Below are 19,784 nucleotides of genomic sequence, written 5' to 3'. Positions count from 1 at the left end.
GGACTCCGAGGGGAGCTGTTTTTTTCCTTTCGGGGCTGTACGTGCCTGAAGAGCTACACAACGAGGCTTCTCCCAAGCCTTCCCAAATCAAGTCTTCTTTTATTTCTGCAGCTTTTTAATTCCTGACGGGTTTTTTTTTTAAAAAAAGTTCTAAACGCTGCTTTAGGGTCTGGTATTATTTCCCAACATTTAGTTTCTGTACGCTTTATCAACCCTGAAATAAATTAAACAAAAGGAAATTCTTCTGATAATCCTCTTCTCTCCCTGCCACCCCATCTCCACCCATTTAAATCCTGATGCTTCAGGCTTCTCCCGGATAATATCAATTAGCCTTGCCCAGCCATGTGATCCGGGAGACCAGAACTGATATTGACTGGATTTGAACGAGCCCGGGTGGGCGGGGAGAGATTTCTCTTTCGCCCCTTTGCAAAGGAAGCTGAAAGCTACAACTCATTCAAGATCCCAGTGCAAACAAGGAAGACGCGCTCAGATCACACAGCTGAGGAATCGGGGCTCTTTCCTTCGCGCAAAGTTCCTTTTGTTGAGGAGTGAACTTGCTCTTAGGCACATTTCAGCAAAATGTGGAACCGAGAAGGGAAAAGAAAAAAATAGTCTCGGGAAAGTAAAATGCTTAAAGGGTGTCGACGCTTTTTGCAGCCCGATCCTGTGAATGTTTATCCTGAAGTAAGACCCCCTATGTGGTTCAACAGTACTTTACCCCAAAGAAAACAAACATGGCCTCGGAACCGTTCATACCGCGGTATTATGTATGTTTTTACTCGGAAGTAAGTACCAAGGAGTTCAATGGGACTTACTCCTTGGAAACCATGCAAAGAATAGAAGCCTTACTCTCAGAACCCTTAACTTACCGGTAGAAAGTCTATGGGTGCTGTAGCAGGTTGGCACTGTGGCCTGACAGATTCATCATATAATGCTATCACGTAAGATCTGTTAGTATGGGAGGCAAATTTTAGCGTCAAATACCAGGGGGAGTTTATGTTGAGCAGAAATACTTAGAGAGGAATGCCCAGGGGTTGTGTCTGCAGTACTGGAGGTAGTTTGTGGATAAGTTGACCCCCCCTCCACCACCACCTGTAGACAAAGCCTCTTATCACCTGCCTGGCAGAACATTCTCATTTGGAGACAATTCACTTTTCTTCTGCAGGTTGCACTCAACAGACAACCTGTTTACTTGGATATTAGTCAAGTTATCTTCTTTTTAAAATAGTTGTTCCCATTTCTCTGCTATCTGAGCAACAAGTGGTACATCAGGTTGCTGGGTACCTCGATGCCAAGGAAACTAAGAATAGCTAACAGAAAAGTGAGAGTTGGGATACGGTAGCTAACAAAACAAAATTTGTGCTCTTTTATCCAGCCACCACTAGCTAAATCTTTCTGGATATGACTCTGGAAGAAAAACTGACCTCACTATTTTGAAAACTTTCTTTTGGACATTACTTTTTAAAAAATAAAATAGTAGTACAAGTCCTTGACAGCTCTCAAATATGAAACTTGAGAACTCCTATCTATTGCCTACTCAGAAGTTCAGCTGAGTTCCAGGGGGCTTACAGGTATGTTGCCTCAGATTGTCATACTCTCTAATCATCTCGTTGTGCAGCCACCAGTGCATGTACCCAGAGCTTCTAAAGAAGTTTTGTGTCTCTCTGCCAAAATAGGATAATGTTGTACCTGCAAAGAAAGTCCTTCTGAGTACACAAGCATAGGATTGGGCTGCAAAGTAGAAGTTAAGGAAGCTCTGCAGTAGGGCAGCAAAAGCCCTGAGCAACCATAATTTCTTACTGCAGCCAAGCCAGCTACGATAATTGATGAAGACTCTAGTGTACATAGTAATGTCCCTGATTTCTGAGTCTTTCCTTATATTAAAAAAGTGCCTGTGCAGAGGGGAAAAAAACATTTCTCCCAAAGCAGATATGAAAATCTTAAGTGCTTATTGCCTCCAGGAATACTGAATCACAAGCTGCTGTCTGCAATCGCCTGAGAAATCAATGACACAATTTCCATTGATTGGTGTAGATCTGGACTGCTGGCAAAGGGCATTCCTTATTTGTTTATGGGGTCAGCCAAGTTTAGCTTGTTGTGGCCTGTGGTCACACAAATAAAATTATTACTTTGCCCCAGTTCAGTATAGTCAAATTGTGAAGTCTCTAAGACTCCTAAATCAATTGATACTGTACCTGTGTAGAGACGGTGTTTGTTTCTTTCCTAAAGCTATAGCTGCATCTACATATAGATGACATATAGATGATTCATAGAAAGCACTAATGATGTCAAGAGCAGGATAAAGCTAACTGCCTTTCATTCCACACACATCTATGGGGCAAATCAGTGTGCGAGGGCTTAAAACACAACCTGCTGGAAAGTTTGTCTGCTCAAGCCCCATTTAAACAAATAAAAGGAGCACAAGAACATCTGTGCTCTAGCCAAATTCCCATGGTTTCAAGAGTAGTCTCAGTCACTTGCGTGTGGATGCCTGAATGGGAAAACATTATCAGAAGTGATTGATTTATATAAACTTTCTATATGCTGGTTATATGCGCGTATATTATACTTGCATATTAAGCCCACATTCAATAATTATAATTATACATTTATTTATTAATATTCATATTATTACCTTAAAAGAAAAATGTACTATATAACATCGTACTTAATAGCTAGCAGTTATATTCTTAGAACCAATGTTTTCCCCATTACAAGCCAGTAAATGCTGCAGAGGATGAAGCTTCCAAGTAGATGTCTCTAGAAGCAAGATATCAAATCAATAAGATTGTTTGAAAGCGGCATAGAAAAGGAAAAAAGGCAAGTAAGAGGGTTTATAGAGTCAGAATATAATAGTAACAGTGGCATGCTTTAGTGTAAAGGATTAAACATTGTAATTAGGAATATCAACCAGTCATGGTAGCAGCTAAAATTAGTAAAATGCTTAGCTAACATCTGTTCTAAAATGTAAATTAAGTAGATTTTGGTCAAAAGAAGGGCTCTCATTCTCCTCTCTATTTAATAATGCTTTATTGTATTAGAGGGGGTGTTAAATGAATTCGGTTTTCAGCTTAAATGTGATAATTCTTCTAACTTTTACTTAAGCTTAACTTTTTGAAAGTTGGGGAAGTACAACAGCAATTGGACTTGGTGTGAGAAAGGTTTGAAGGAATTGGCCAACAGTGTTGGTTTCTTTATCTGAATAATTAGCAAATGAACCTAAGAATTATCCATTAACATTTAAAAGTGCTCATTAGCACATTACAAATGAAGAATATATTTTATTGCAATAGCAAAACATTCTTAAATAGAATCTTCAAATGTTATCAGGGTTTAATTACAGATTAACTTGAAGAAGTCATTATTACAGGTAGCGTCTTCCAGTGTTTCTATCAACAGCTCTTGAAAGACCGGGGCATTTTTATTTGCACAGTAAACACATAGCCTTTACAACAAGGGACTTTACATTCTAATGCTATATGAAATGCTAAGGCTTCTTAGATTTATGATACCATGGAAATTAATACACAAATGCATTAAGCAGCATTATGTAATTTTACCCTATGGACTACATTGACAATAATCAGTCCCCTTGAAAGCATTACATCTAGCTCCAGTATTACAGCCTTTGCCAACCTGGTGCCCTCCAGATGTTTTAGACTACAACTCTTGAGCCTCAGGCAGCCCTGGCACAGAGTTGCGTCCAAAATCCCTGGAGGGCACCAGATTGGCAATGACTGCTGTAAGCAAATCATAGTAATACTGTATTATGTTTTACAATACTGTTGTTTGTGTACTTTCTTTCCTTCTCCATTAAAGTATTTTTTGTAATAAAAAGTCAACGTTTACATAAAAGCAATAATTCCAAGGCAGAGAAAAAACGAACAAAAATATAATCTGCCTGTTGTCATTGCCTTTTAAAGTTCTAATTCTGAGGCACCTCTTTCTGTTGAGATGCAGCTGGGTGGATTTATATTTTAAAGAGTCTGAAATTAAAATAAATACACAGAGTAAATGTTTAATTGACTGACTGCAAGTGAAGAAAATGATTTAAAGCTGAGCAAACCATATATTTGTTAAACTGTGAGATATTCCCCCCCCCATATGAGTAGAGGAGCAAAAGGATAAGATTTAAATGTGGCAAATCTAGAGTAAGTGTAATAGTTTTTTACAGGTAGAACATATTTTGTGAACAGATTGCCTTTCCACCCACTTCTATACAGTAATGCAGCTACTGTGCTTGTGAACAGTACCTGAAGCAAATCTTTGCCAGGCAGACTGCACCAGCATTGATTATGAGGATAGGGTTGAAGGGGGAAAGCAAATGGGATTTAAAAAAAATTAAGTGGGAAAAAATATTTAAAAATCAAACACTATGATGCTGTAAGAAGATTGTTTTTATTGTGCTTCTTGCCAGATAAATAACTAAAGAAGCATTGTTGCAATTTTTAATCCCCACTTTTTCGTAAAATGTCTGTTTCATTTATGAGCTTCCTACAGCTAGCTATCATTCACCAGCTCCTGGGAAGAGTCATTTATAGAGAATTTTGAAAGTCTTCATATTTTTATTAGCACTTCATTGAAGTTTTTCTCAAAAAGATAGAAGCAACCCTCAAAAGCATTTGGGGGGGCCAAGCATCAAAATAAAAAAGAAACTGCATTTTATAGCTCCCAGGAAATATGTAAAATTCTGCATTCATTGTGTGACTCATTCATAGCACTGCAAAATGGGTTGTTATGTTTAGAAATCTAAAACGTTAAATTGTCCATTAATAAATGTGAGCCAACATTTATTTATTTTACAAGGGGGGGGGGACAGTCTGAAGGACCTGCTCTAGAAAAGGGAGAGTGGTGAGAATCTAGTGCTTTTCTTACAGGATTAAGAAGCGGTGCAAAAGAAGCATTTAAGCCTCTAATTTTTCCTGACAATTAACAATGAAAAGCAGATGTTTACAAAGCTGTTTTATATGCTGGTTTATAAGATGCTAAAAGATGGTTTGTGGATGTTGAAAAGGAAGAGCCGGATAACTGCTTGTCTGGTGTATTTTTAAAAGCATTTTCATTGGCTCAGTTATTGTTAATAATGAAAGAAACACTTTGTGCTACATGGCTGAGACTAAACTGCCATCATAAAGTCCTCAAACACACACACACACACACACACAACCAAGCAACTCTTAAGATGTAATTTACAAAGATAATAATAACACAGAATGATTTCACTTCTCTGAATGCTCCACATTTGCATACCAGGATTGTGTACAATGCACTCATAAATGCACATTCATAATGACAAGGACTTCTTAGCGAGGCAAACTGTGGGCTGAGCTCTGCACGTTAAAAACAATATGAGAGTGTCATGTTTCTCTTTCTGACATGGACAGGGGGAGCGTTGAGGGGTCGGAACAGCTTGTGCCTGGATCCCAGGTGCTGGCTGCTTACACAAATGAAGCTCACATTCAAATGCACACCTTTGCTGTGCACGATCATCTAAAAGATAATATTGCCTTATAGAGGGCAGAGCAAAGCAATTATGCTGGCAGTTATTTTACTCAGTGTCATTTGCAGAGAGTGCGGGTGGAGGCAGGATGGAAAATCAATGTTCACCTTAATTGTTGTTTTCAAATAATAATTGTTGTCGGATCTGTAGTACTTTTCACAGTAAGAAGTGCCTTCAAATTTACTGAGCCTCAGTGTGGCCACTTGAAGCAATCAGATTCCTATATATGTGGGAATCGACACAAAAGGTACACACAGACCATGAGGTGGGTTTATAACCCTGAGTACAACATAGGGCAAATACCCATTATGATCTAAAATACTCCACATGAATTTCCACATGTTAAGAAGCAATTTCTCAATGTGCACAGGAGATTTGAAGCTCGTGACTGATCAGAGATTTTGAGCTGGGTCTCCTGTCTATCAGCCCATTAGTCTGCACTTCATCCTTTTTCAACAGGTCTTACCTAGGAAGCTGCCCTATACTGCTACAGATCACTGAACTACCTAGTTCAGTACTGTCTACACTGGCTTGCAGCAGCTCTCTGGAATTTCAATCAGGAGTCCTATCTAGACATGCCAAGGACTGAACCTGGGACTTTCAGTATACAAAGCATGTCCTTTACCACTGAGCTACGGTCCTGACCCTAAAGTGGCATGACTGGGTTTCAAGAAGTATGAAATGGTCTCTGTCGGGAGGTTGCGGACTCTTCTCCCTTGGAGGTTTTTAAGCAGAGGTCGAATAGCCATCTGTCATGGATGTTTTAGCTGAGATTCCTGCATTGCAGCAGGTTGGACTACATGACCCTTGGGATCCCTTCCAACTGTACCATTCTATGATTCTATGATTCTATAAGTATGATTTCTACTTTCTCAACCCCCACCCCACCCACATGCATTCTGCCATGTGAGCAGACGCAACCCACATCTGAATACATTTATGACAAACATATACGTGTGAATTTGGAATTGCTCAAAGAAGTGAAGGTCCAAAGGGGTAGAAATATTTTTTGAGGCTGGATGTTTCATATTATTAGCTCAATGCAGATATACCTTATTAATACACAGCACTATATACTGTTCATACACTATTTGTATATTGGATAAACATGTGAACCAGCCTCATATTATTTCCACACACAAAAGCTGAGGATGGAGAGAAAGAGCCTTCCTCCCTGGCTCCCCAGTGCCCATTACCTGGCCCTGGCCCTGCTTCTACTTCACCCACAGAGAGAAAGAGAGAATAAATTTGCCTTCAAAAGAAGGAGATGCTCCTTTCAGTCACTATCAGAACCACCCCAAATATGTAGGTCGCTATTCCCATATACAGATGAAGAAGGATAGCGGAGACAATGACTGGAACTACAGCCCACAATGAAACCACAACAGAGCTAGAGCTGGGGCCAGGGCAAGCACAAAGGAGTCTGTGGCAGAAAAATCCCTAAACACACAGGGACACAGGAGCTTGGGCAAAACAATCTCAGCCCCAGGAAGCCCGGGTGGAGGTACTTGCAGGGACTGGGTGGAAACAACTTTCCTTGATTTCTACCTCCCACTTCAATAATACAGCACCTAGAAATATACTTGTAGAGAACCACAGCACAGCTGGGTATACACATTTCTCTCAACCATATTTTGGGAACAGCAGAAAAAAATTAACCTTGCAATCTGAATGGATATTGCCCTTTGCAATCTCATTGTTCCTGTACACAATAAAATATGGGTAGCCCAGTAGTGTAAGGAGTAATTTTGGCTCCTTTGAAGTCTATGAATGAGCAATGGAGACAGAAGCAGAGTCAGGAAACATACATAGATGCTTTTGGGCAGCTGCAGAGGGGGCTGAAGCTGCTAGTTGGGAAAGACAAAAATGTAGGGAAATGGCAGCCTTTCTGGAATCATCCAGTAGTTGAATGGATTTAACTTTGGGGTTAAATCCTAAAAAAGGTAAACAATTTTGGTCAGCCCTCACGCATGTTCACTTCATCAGATCTGGCCATCGTTGGTCAGCACCCCTGCTCTACAACATGAACGGGGGAAATCCCATTTTATATTCACAACAAACTTACGAGGTAAGCTGGGCTGAGTTAGTGACTTGCTAAGGACTACTCACTGTGCAAAAGTTTTAACTCACTCTGAATCTTTAGCTACAATATCACAACTGATTCTCATTCAGTCTGATAAACTACACCGAATGCCTGGTTTTTGAAGTTGTGGAAGTAGCAATTTCATTGATAGGTCTGTGTACATCCACTGAATGGGTAAAGTTACTGGGCCTAAACTAAGAAGCAAAAGTGCAACAAGGTAATTGTATACCTGGAACTTAATAGTCTTATGGGCTCACCCATTTAGACAGCCATGTTTATTACTTCACTATCACACAACTAATATTTCTCTTCTCCCCCACCCTTCCATGCGTTATTAATAATAAAAAAGCCACATACTGCTTATATATTCATGTTATGTGAGTCAAAAACCAAACAAAAACATTACGACAACCCTGATTTTTTAAAAATCAACACCAAAACCAAAACCATGAAGGTGCCTGCTTAACATGATTGACAGGTATCTCGGCAACCAAGTTGATGAGAAGTTATGACAAACAAGGTCCAAATAAAATACAGTACATCCTTGGAAAGCAGTGGTTCCACCAAACATTGAATCAACTGTTTTCCATGGAATAATGTTTTCCCTTGCCCCAGTGCAGGGACCTCAGTCCAGCACAGCTGCAATAGCAGGACTACCCTCTATAGCTGTGCATAGCAGAATTTGCCAAACAAGAAGTACCAGAGAACCCCACCCCACCCCCGCTTCCCTGCAAGGCATCCTATTGCTTTTTTGATGTGTGAATATTAGAACCTTGTATGTTAGCCATAGAGTCAGAAGAAGTTCCTTGACTTCATTGCAGGTAAAACCTATCTACAGGATTATGGATTGTAAGATTAAAAATAAAGCCTACCAGATATAAACAGAAGCTTTCATGTTATGGATTATTTAATTTATACAATTATGGGCCTGTTCAGCATTCTTCAGTGAGAGAATGCAGGATCACTTTTCTGAAAAAAATGTCTATACCAGGGTGTCAATATTATTAATATTACCGGTATATGACTTGAGCAGAGGTATTCAATATAGTTAGATGTGGCCACATGAGGTCCGTTAAAAAGAAAACAAGAAAACAGATGATTAAATGTACTAAATACCACATTTTTATGTGAGAAACTACATCACTGCTTAAAATCCACTGACTTGTAGTGCAACTTCATCAAAGTCTTTGACCCGAGTCTACATAACATGAAGAATCAAAATCAAGGTATTAGTTTGATATAAATAGAAGCAAACCTGCCATCTGCCTAAGAAAGACAACACAGGAGGAGCCAGTCTCATGTCCTTAGGGAGGGGTTTCCACAATCAGGACACTGTCACCGAAAAGGCCCTGTCCTAAATCCCCTCTAACTGCATCTGGCATGGTGGGCAGGGCCTCAGAAGATGATTGCAATCGATAGGTGGCTCCTCAAATACCAGGGTCCCAAACCAGAACAATTTTATCTGTGAGGTGGGCTAGTCTGGGATATAGAGAGTGGACCACCCAGTGAAATTCATGGCCGGACAGAGGTTTGAAGCTGCATCATCCCAATCTAAGTCTCCATTCAATCCACTACACCACAATGACTTAGTTAACACAGTATACTTCTTTAAATCTTGCTGGGAATTTATGAGGTGAATCGTTAAAAAAAGAAAGAAAGTAGCAATGCTATTTATTTCAAGATCTGTCCAGTTTATGGGCTGATCCTCTTGCATTGTAGTGCATGAGGGAAAGGAGCAGGCAGAGTCAGAAGAGGAATCCATGCCACCCCAAAGGCAAGGGAGGTTGTTTCTCTCTGGCAACAGGGTCCAGTTGGGCACACTTCCCATTGCTGTTGCTGCAGCATAAAAAAAAAACCCAGGCAGGCAGAGATTCTGTGGAATGTGCCTTGGAATATAAAGAAGTTTCAGATAATTAAGATGCAAATAATTGTTTTTCTACATTACTCAATTTAATGACTTGGGCATAGCAAGCAAAACAGATCCAGCCTTGCCAATTTTCACTTTATAGCCTCATCCTTAAAGAGGCTTTTCTGGTCTAGCCTTGAGGCTGTTTATTTGTTTCTTTCTTAGAAATATATCCCATCTATAGCCCACTTACACTTTTTTTTCCCAAGGAGAGGATCTAACACTTTTCAAAAGCCTTTTCATGGAGATTTTGACTTTTTCTTCTTTCCTTGGTCAAAATTAATAGATGTGCATCATTTTGATTTGAAGAGAGGTTTGATTTTTGCAAACACTATTTAAGAGATTCTGCTGTTGATATTTTCACATTAATATACATTATGTATCTCTGCAGGGTGGTGAAAATGAGGGCGTTGCATGGGCTTAGGTGGCAGGAAGTGGGATTCTCTGTAATCATCAGCAGCAGGGGACTCCTTTGAGGCTGCATTGTGAGTTTCAGTTAAGATTCCAGCAAAAACAAAATAATTGTGTGTTGAGTAGTGTGCGGCTGGGAACTAATACATGAGTAATCTCATTCAGTTTTTAATTTCCAGTTCAAAATGTTGCAAGAGCTCCGTAGGGGTAGGGATCGGTTTCTGCTGTGGCTCTGAGGCCTGAGCCCCTACAGGTGTTTTCAATGCTAGGATTTAACTCTGGAACACCTAATATAGGAAAGTTTTAAGAATTCCCCGAGCAGGAGCAGAGTGCGTTTTCAAGCAGCCACTTCTTACACTTCAGGGATTAGGGAGAAGGGCTTCCACATCCGAGGGTGTGTTTCCAAGCAGATGTGCACCCCAGTGGTATCTCTTCTTCTTGAAACAAGTATTGAGTGTAGAGCTTCTCTGTTATTCACATTTCACTTCATTTAAGCCTAGGTCACCTATTCTTAGCAAAGCAATATATGGCCCTGTTTGCTAAAATTCATTTTGAGGAATTAACTAGATTTTCTAGCACCAGTGCTAGACAAAGTAAACAGTTCTATATGTAGTCACTGGAATATTACCAAACTGCAGTTAAATATCTGGCACCATTTCATTTTAGGTTTTATATGGAAACCTCAAAAATAATGTTTTTTTCTGATGTTTTCATTGCTGCGTGAAAGTTCTTTTTGGGGGAGCCAGACTCTGCAAGCCTTAAATTCCCTATTAAAGTACTAGAAGAAAGAAAAATGTGTGATGGAGTAAAATGCAGTGAACAGGCAGGGGTACCATTTCAGATTTCAATGAGAGGAAGCAAGATCCAGCAAATTCAAAAACCTATTGATTCACTGAAGGTGAAACTATAGGAGGAAACTAATGTTTTATAAACTTATTTTGTTTGTTTGTTTGTTTGTTTGTTTGTTTGTTTGTTCTACTTATATCCCACCCTTCCATCCAAGGTTCCCAGGGCAGCAAAAAAAATATTTAAAAAAATCAATTAAAATGCAACACACATTCAAAATCATAAAATCATGATAACCAAATCAACCTTATTCACATAGGGCAAATAGTCAATCTTTTCCCCCTCAAAAGGACATTTCATTTATAACCATGGCCCTTCTGTGTGGAAAGCTGCAATTTAGCAAGAGATATATGAGGTTCAGAGCAATAATCCTATGTGGTCTGAAACATGGAGTGGGAGTTCCACCTATGTGGTGCACTTGGGTTCAGGAACCATAACATGAACATCAATTTACAGGTTATAAACCTGTCCTCAGAAATGTAGCATAGTGACTAAGGCTGCAATCCTGTGAGGACCTATCTGGGAGGAAATCTCAGTGAAGAAATTAGGAGTTACTTCAGATAAAAGGTGCAAGAAACTGAGATACAAATCAAGATATGCCAATTTTTTTATCTTACCTTGTCACAGGGAAGGCATTCCCTCTTAGTCTCAGAGTCAATCTGTTCATCTATAATATGGGACTAATAATACCTTAAGGTAGATGTAAGGATGAGCAGGAGATCCTCAAAATTCAATGGGCCTAAAGCACGGGTGTCAAACACAAGGCCCGGGGGGCTAATCCGGCCCTCCAGACCTCGTCATGTGGCCCGCATAGCCGCCGCCGACACTAACCGCTGACAGTAGTTCTGGAGCCTGCGATTGGCCGAGGGTCAAAACCGGGGGCGGGGCCGCAGGCGGAGGCCGAGGCACTGGAGCCGCGCTGACGGCCTTGGCCAGGGAATTTCAATTTCGAATGAGGCTGAGGGAGGCGGTGGCACAGCGCCCAGACGGGGAAGTGAGATGCAGGAGGAGGAGAAGGAAGCCCGCCGAGGAGGTAGGAAAGCCCTACAGGCGCCGCCGGCAAAGTTGGTGCCGGGACGGAGCAGCGCTGGATTTTTTTTAGCGGGCTTTGCTGTTGTCTCCGAGAGCGAGTGAGGCGGCACTGGGGAGCCGCCACCCGCCGCTTCCCTTCCTCTCCTTGGCTGCATCCGGGAGGTGGGGCGAGCGAGCGGGCGAAAGGGACGCGGAGTGAGCCTGAGGGGGAAGTAGGCGAAGCGCAACAGCCGCTCTCTTGATTCCCTCTTCCCCTGTTTTCTCCTCATAGACACTCGGGAGGGTGCCTGGCTTTTGCTCTGCCCCCCACCCCCAAGCCGCCCTTTGGCTTCTCAGTTCCGGCGGAGCTGCTCCCCGGGGGGCGGCCGGGAGGGAGGCGACGACGATGGCACGGGTTCCTGCTCTTCCCGCTCTGCCGCCGCCTCCTCTCAGCCCCTTGTGATGTAGGGCTCCAGATGGAGTCGCCTCGCGGTTTGAGTAGGTGCGAGGGGAATTTTTTTGGGGGGGGAGGTTTTCAAGCCTTCTTTGCCTGCAGTCCCGGTAGGGAGAGGCGGCGGCGAAGACAACAACAGCGCGGGTGGGGGGAAGAGCAGCTCTGAGGCGAAGATGCACGTCCGCTGGGGCTGCCGCCGCCTTCCTCCTCAGGAAATCCGCTGCCCTCCCTCAGCGCGAGGGGAAGGGACTCTGGCGCTGAGGAGGGAGGATGCAAAAGCAAAGCAGGGAGTTGGCGCTGCACCACATGTTCCTGCCCCTCTCCAAAGCATGGGGTGGGTTGCAGCGTGTGGCATCCTGCCTAGCGGGGTTTGGGTGTGCGCAGGGCGGGAGAGGGAAGCCCTCTTTCCATCTGCAGGTTTTTAATCCCAGCAGTGGCTTTCTCCTTCCTGCCGAAGGTTTAGTTGAGCCCCCCCCCCCCGGAAGCCGTCGATCCCCACCTTTTGTTCAAATTTCCCTCGTTTACATCCCCTCCCACACACGCGCCACGACGCAGGAATGTGATCCGTGTGGGAGCGGGAATGAGCTTACGTTATTACAAAAAACAGTAATAATTGAATGCAGTGACAATAATTTATGATAATAAAGAGTGGACACATAGTCCTACAGACACAACCGGCCCTTTGAGGGTGACCAAACTGCTGATGCGGCCCCCGATGAATTTGAGTTTGACACCCCTGGCCTAAAGGGACCAGAGGATTGTGCCATTAAAAAAGGAAGTAACATTACAATGAAGCAATCTAAACAAAGAATAAGAATCTAAAACAATTTTAAAGATTTGAAAATACCTGGTGTAAAACTTTTAAAAATAGAAGATTAAAAATTATTTAATAAAAGTCTGTTAAAACAGAAAGGTTTTTTAAACATTCCTCAAATCAACAACAAAGGATCCTAGCGGACTGAAAAGGCCATGTATTTGCACATACAGTACTAATATGCTGGATCACTTCATGGTGAAGGTGACGCTCATTGGTGATCTTAATTTATCACCAGGCTGTATTTTATACTAACTGCAGTTTTCAAACTATTGTTCAAAGGCAACTCATTGAAGTTGACTACCCTGGAAGTAACCCTAGGAGATTCCAGGCTGGCTATTTATGGAACACTCATGCTGATCTTTGCACAAAACTTGCACAGAAGTTATACAACATCTCCTATTTATTGAACATTCATTCAGATATGTTCATGCAGAGGTTATATGACATTGCCAGCTAGTGGTTGCTATCCCACACTGCTATCCAGTGGAATTTTGTATCACTTTTCTCATCAGCCTTTTTGTGGTTAGAAAAGTGACAGAAGTGTGGGGAAACAACCTAATTTTGTATGAACAATGAGGCAGTCTGGAAGTGTCCTTAGGCGTGAACAGCTACTATATTACAGATTTGTTTTCTCTAAAAAAAATAGAACACTGCAAGGGAGAATTCAAGGGAAGAAAGAAAACTTATTAAGACTGAAAGCTCATCTTTTTCATGCTCCCTCCCCCCCCCCCCGTGATCTTGCTATTTGTCCCCCAGTGTCTATGTCCATTTTCTGTATCTTCTTCTTTATCTGAGATTTCCAGTTTAGAAACAGGAATCTTACTAACCTGTTCTCTAAACAGAGAAGCAGAATGAACAATTGTCCTTCTTTAACTACTGAGAATCGGAAAAAGAAGCAATGCCATTTTAGGTACTGTATTGGGATATTGTATGTTTTAAACACAAATGGAACACGTTTTATGAATTATTAAAAGATAGTATGAGCATTTTGAATTCAGCTTGGAAGTGGACAGAGAATTAATGGAGTTGTTTTTTTAAAAAAATGTCTGCTGTGATCCTGCCTCCTGGTCTCTGTTAACTGTCTTGCAGTTAACTATAGCTTCTGGACTGTCCATTGAACAAAACATTATCTGTTGCAGCATGTATTATATACAAACTGTAGTAGTAATAATTCATAAACTTGACGTCTACTTAAAACACATCTTGTTTTTCCTTAGCTAATTACATAGTAAGGGAAACATTCTTTCTGTGAAAGCGGCACCTAGGAAGGGGAAGTTTGTTTCTTCACTCTCCCACTTAGTTTGGAATGGAGGTTGCCCCTTGCCATGGCTAGGAACCTTAGTAGAAAAGGTCCCCCACTGGCACCAGTGGAGTCTCCCTCCGTGCCCTCAAGGTTCAAAGCCCCACAGGCAATCTCCAATCTGATCTTAGTGGAGAACTAAAGAGCTAATCCTCTCCATCACTATGTGCTGCTTTCCCAGTGAGAACTGGGCTCTCGCACTATTGGTCTATTTAGAAAAGCAAGATATGTAGCTGCCTGCTACCTGTTAAGTGCTCACCTAGTTTGGCCTTCTTTTCCAGATATCCCTTACATCAGAAGTAAGGCAAGTGGCCTCCAGGAAGAGAGTGGCAACGGTGCTTCCACCTGGCTGGGAGTCTTCTTTGGCACCCACTTAGTATGAGGTGCTAAGTGAAGACCTTCCAGTTTTCCCAAGCTATTATACCTTTTCACTTGCAAATCTGCTGAATCTTTCAAAATATTTTAAACTGTTGTTAGTTTATTGGATTAGAAATTGTTTTATGTTGTGCTGTAGTTTTATGTTGTGCTGCAGTCTGTTTTATGGAATTGTTTTATGTTGTGCTGTGGTCTGCTGTTTTAGATGTTTTGTATGTATAACATTTTTTATCTTTATGTTAGCTGCTCTAGGTATACTGGTTGGCATTGAAGGGTGGGGTAAAAATATTGTGAATTAATTAATAAGAATGTTGGACTGCCTCATTTTCCAAAATAACATCAAAGCAGCATGTAATTACAATGTAGTTTCTTTGATTAAAAACTGCCATGATTTGGAAACTTCAGAGTTTCCCCAACAAAGTCCTCAACAAAGATGGCATTTCAGCTGAAATTAAGTTGAGCAGCACCACATTTAACTTGAAATAAATTAAGCTCATTTTCTCCCATTTTTTCCCATTTAGTTTTTGGGTCTATACATTAAGGTACAGTTAATTTTAGATGCACAACTTTGTACGCTGTGCAAATCATGCCTAGATGTCAAAGTAAAGTAACAACCCTAATGAGCAACGTTAAAAAAAAAAACAAGGCAGGACCCATTAGTTAAAAGACACATGGAAACAGCCCAAGATGACAAACATGCATAAAATTCAAAACATGATGGAAAAGAGAACAGGCAACTGAACCACATAAATCAGTGTTTTGAATTTTATTTCTCTGTGGGTATAATTGTACCTTAGTTTCTTATAATGATTTATTGAGGTAAATATTCTGTATGGTTTAACAGCTACAGCTTCAAAGTGTCAGCCACACAGTCTCCCTTATTCATGAGGCAGCTGAGGACTGAGGTTGTGAATTAGCTTCTGTATTCTGGGACTTGGCAAAGTTTGTTTTTTAAGGTTCTTATAAAGGATTCATATTGATGCAGCTATTCAAATGTTAAAAACACTGTGCTGTAATGGATGAAATAGAAAACCTTTACTGTAATTCCTGAGGAAAAAAAGTAAATAAATGGAAATAAACCATGCAGAATTGCCTTCAGCAAAAATAGAGCAGTGCCCTGAAGTTGTTTTTGTATCGTTTGTGTGTGTGTGTGTGTGTGTGTGTGTGTGTGCGCGCGCGCACGCACACGCACACCCACACTCATATGGGAAGACAAAAAAAAGCACACTATCATTTCTTGAAGAGAAGAATAAAATAAAATAAAATAAAATCAGGAGAAAAAACTAGAACAAATATTTTAAACTGTGACATTTGCTGCTGCTGGATACCAAGCCACACTTTCTAGTGCTCTCTGATCAGAATAAACCAGCCATTAACTAAAAAAAGTCACAGTCCATGAAAGTTGTGATGGCATTTTAACAGCTCTTCATCTATTATTTAAGAAAGTCTAATTTGCAAAATACAGTTCCTTTTCTGTTTATCGTCTTAGGGCAATGATGGCAGAAATTATATGTGTTCCCATGGTGTGGAAAGCCACCTTGTGGTCCATGCCAAGATATTCAGCAGGAAACCTTATTATTGCCAAGAAACACGTGTGCCTCGGATACCAAAGATCGACATGTGCTGATGTTTCAACATTCCTGGAGAGAAATCCGACCCCCTCAGTGCCTATAGTAGGCTCCCTGGCATGCCAGCACCTCACCCCATCTGTCCAGAGTGGCATTGTGCCTTCTCATGTGGCACTACACCAGTTACAGAGCACAGGTGCCAAATATATGCTTAACTCAAAACCCTGAGAAAATGCAGCAAACGACTTCCTTGCAAGAAAAATGGCATCTCTTGCCAAACTGGATTCATGCTTCATTAGAAAAGGGTGGCAAGGACTTGCCATTGAAAACTTCACTGAGAAATGACCACTCTTAACATTGTCGTTTAGCTTGAGGCCCTTCTGCTTTTGGAGTGTAAATATCACATTGTGAGGTTCACAAGGAGTTCCGCTAGTTGTACTGGATTTTAGAACAGTTACAGCTGAGGGCACCAACACAATGCCTGTAAATACAGTGCTACTCTTGAGGAATTATCCTGGTGCCCAAAAAGCACCCAATCCCTCCCTCCAGCTCACTGTCCTCTTGGTCATGAGATGGTAAGCATGGTAATTCCACCCCACCATCTGCCACAAAGCACTTAAAGGTGAAAGAGGCAGTGGGTGGAGTGTTTCCAAGGGTCAAATGAACACCCGAGTAGATGAACAGAAAGTGGAGTGAATGAAGAGGGCAGGAGCAACAAGACTAAGAACTTATTGCGGAGCAGGGGATTCCCTTTAAGGGGAGCTTTTACTCTACATGAAATAAGGCAAAATCTGGTCCTAGAGAAATTAGAATGATGGTTCTTGGCTGAGTGTCAGGAATTTGTCTGAAGAGAGGCTCAACGCTTCATCATTTATTGTGATATATAGAGATGACCAGAAAATAAATCTTAAATTATTGTACTATTACTAAATCAGTGAACTGTTATTATTTTATTTAATATTTTAATTGTTTAATCATGAATGGTAGCATTATGGATATGATTTTTTATATTATGCAAAGAGTTTGAGCCCTTTTAAAGAAAGGTATGTAATTAGCATATTAAGAGCTCACAAGGCTACATGAGCACAGTATTTCTCTGCTAGGTAAGTAAGATCTAATAAAGGTGCCCTTTATATCCACATTTGTTTAATTTATATCTAGAACTGTTTCTTACCAAGGTATGGGACAATCCAAGCTGATGCTCTAAGTACGGAACCAGAAAGAGCCTTAACCAATTTTTAAAATTTGATTAAAAGATGTAGTGAAAATGTAGGGTGTAGATAGGATTAATTATCTCTCAGAATAACAACTTGTGAGCTAGAAGATAAGATTTCACATTAATTTTAAAAATCAGAAAAATACTTGGGGATTTTAAAATATAAAGCAAATGGTCAACTTCAGCTTTTAAGATCAAAAGTAAAGCTAGAAAATTAGTAAAATGAATCAATAATATTATTCTGTACTAGCTTAATGGAAATCTTGGGACAAATTTAGAATCCATTTGTGCACCCTAAATTTGACAGTTTCAGTTTGGCTTCAGTTTTAGTTGATATACAACTCAGGCTGCTATTGAGTACTTGGTTAAACCAGTTTCAATTTAACTGGGAAGAGCTCTGAGACGGACAATGTAAGTAGATCATTGCAACCTGAGAATTATCTGAGATTTTTTTACTGGGAATCCAAATCCACTTCTGATCTGCAATATTAACAATGGGCTACATTGCAGGGCTGCTGCAATAAAGGTGTAACCATGAGTTGCCCAGCTCATGTCATCAGCTCACCCTGCAATGTAGGGATAAAATAATGGATAACATGTCATGTACTCTTTCAACTTCAGCCCAACCTGCAATAGGGTTCTAATACTCCTGGAATGAACAGCTATGGGACAGCTGCATGTTCCTGCATTGCAGTGGGTTGGACTAGATGACCCCCAGTGTCCCTTCCAACTCTACAATTCTATGATTTTATGAATTGATTGTAATCTCCAGTTCTGCAGTGCTTTTAAAGACATTGTTTCACACTAAATAAGAAAGAGCACGAACTCTTCACTTTGCTGCTACCTATTAGGCTATTTTGGGCGTTGAGTAGGGTAGAGATACTGGTATTTAATCCAAGGCTGGCTCTACACACAGGGGGGAAATGCTATAAATAAGTCATAAATTAAATTGTTATAACAAAAAGGGGAAAAACTATGTAAAATAGCATAGACAAAATTTTATGCTCTACATCGCCATCTGGTGTCACGTGTTTATCATGCAGTCATAGCATTGTAACATGGCTAATACAGTGGTACCTCCAGTTACAAACGGGATCCATTCCGGAGGCCCAGCCATATCCCGAAGATTTTGTAACCGGAGGCGCCTGCTCTGCGCATGCATGTGCTGCTGTAGAGGGCTTCTGCGCATGCATGAGGTGTGCAGAGTGCAAACACACTTCTGAGTTTGCCGCATTCGCAACCCAAAGTTTACGTTAACGTAACCTGAAGGTCCAGTGTATAGCCAAGTCCTACGATTCATAAAAATACTGAATTTCTCCATTGATTTCTGTAGGCAGCAGTTACTTCTCTTTTTGAGGGCACTTAAAAAAAAACCTCTTGGTGTGAACCAGGATTTGACCTATACAGGCAATGAGATGGTTCCATCACTGAATCCTGTAGTCATCAACTGTTGAATGTGCACCTGTAAACCAGGCCTTAATGACCAGCGGTTGGATTCTTGAAGTGATTCCTTTGAAAAGCATTGTAATACCAAATCATATGGAAGCTATCTCTGTGATATTTGATCTACAGTGGTACCTCGGTTTAAGAACAGCCCTGTTTATGAACTATTCAGTTTACAAACTCCGCAAAACTGGAAGTAGTGCCCAGTTTGCAAACTTTACCTCGATCTAAGAACAGAAGCCAAATGGTGGAAGGGCACCGGCAGCAGGAGGCCTCATTAGGGAAAGCATGCCTCGGTTTAAGAATGGTTTCGGTTTAAGAACGGACTTCCAGAATGGATTAAGTTCGTAAACCGAGGTACCACTGTATGTTTGTTTGCTCACATGTCATGTGCAAGTGATTGCTTGATGCTGTAGCCATCAAGTGTTGAACATGCATGTGTGAACCAGCCCAGTGTGGGCATGTAAAGGAAGAAGAAGCAGAAAAAGAAGCATGAGATGTTCAACCATTTTCATAAGGGCTGTAAACTCCACTTTGCAAAGATAAACTTTTCCTAACTTTTTTATTGCTGCCATTCCCCAGTACAGTATAAACTAAAGCAAAATAGCAATCCTTTCTTATTTCCTCTGTTATTAAAAAGTAGTTTGGCTAGCACAGAAATCAGGATTTGTGAAAGCAGCAGTCTTCACATGATGTGTTCAAAACTGTTTTGTAAAAATGGGGGAGCATTTTAAAGAAAGGTTTTTATAATGGTTTCAAAAGTATGAAAGCCATTTCAGAATGAGAATATGTCTATTCTTTATGTTCTTGAGCCTTAAAAGGACCTTTAAATGTTAACAGCCATGACAGTTTTA

The sequence above is a fragment of the Zootoca vivipara genome, chromosome 1 (genome assembly GCF_965207765.1).
Source record: "Zootoca vivipara chromosome 1, rZooViv2.hap1.1, whole genome shotgun sequence".
NCBI lineage: Eukaryota > Metazoa > Chordata > Lepidosauria > Squamata > Lacertidae > Zootoca > Zootoca vivipara.
This window is presented reverse-complemented; position numbering follows the sequence as displayed.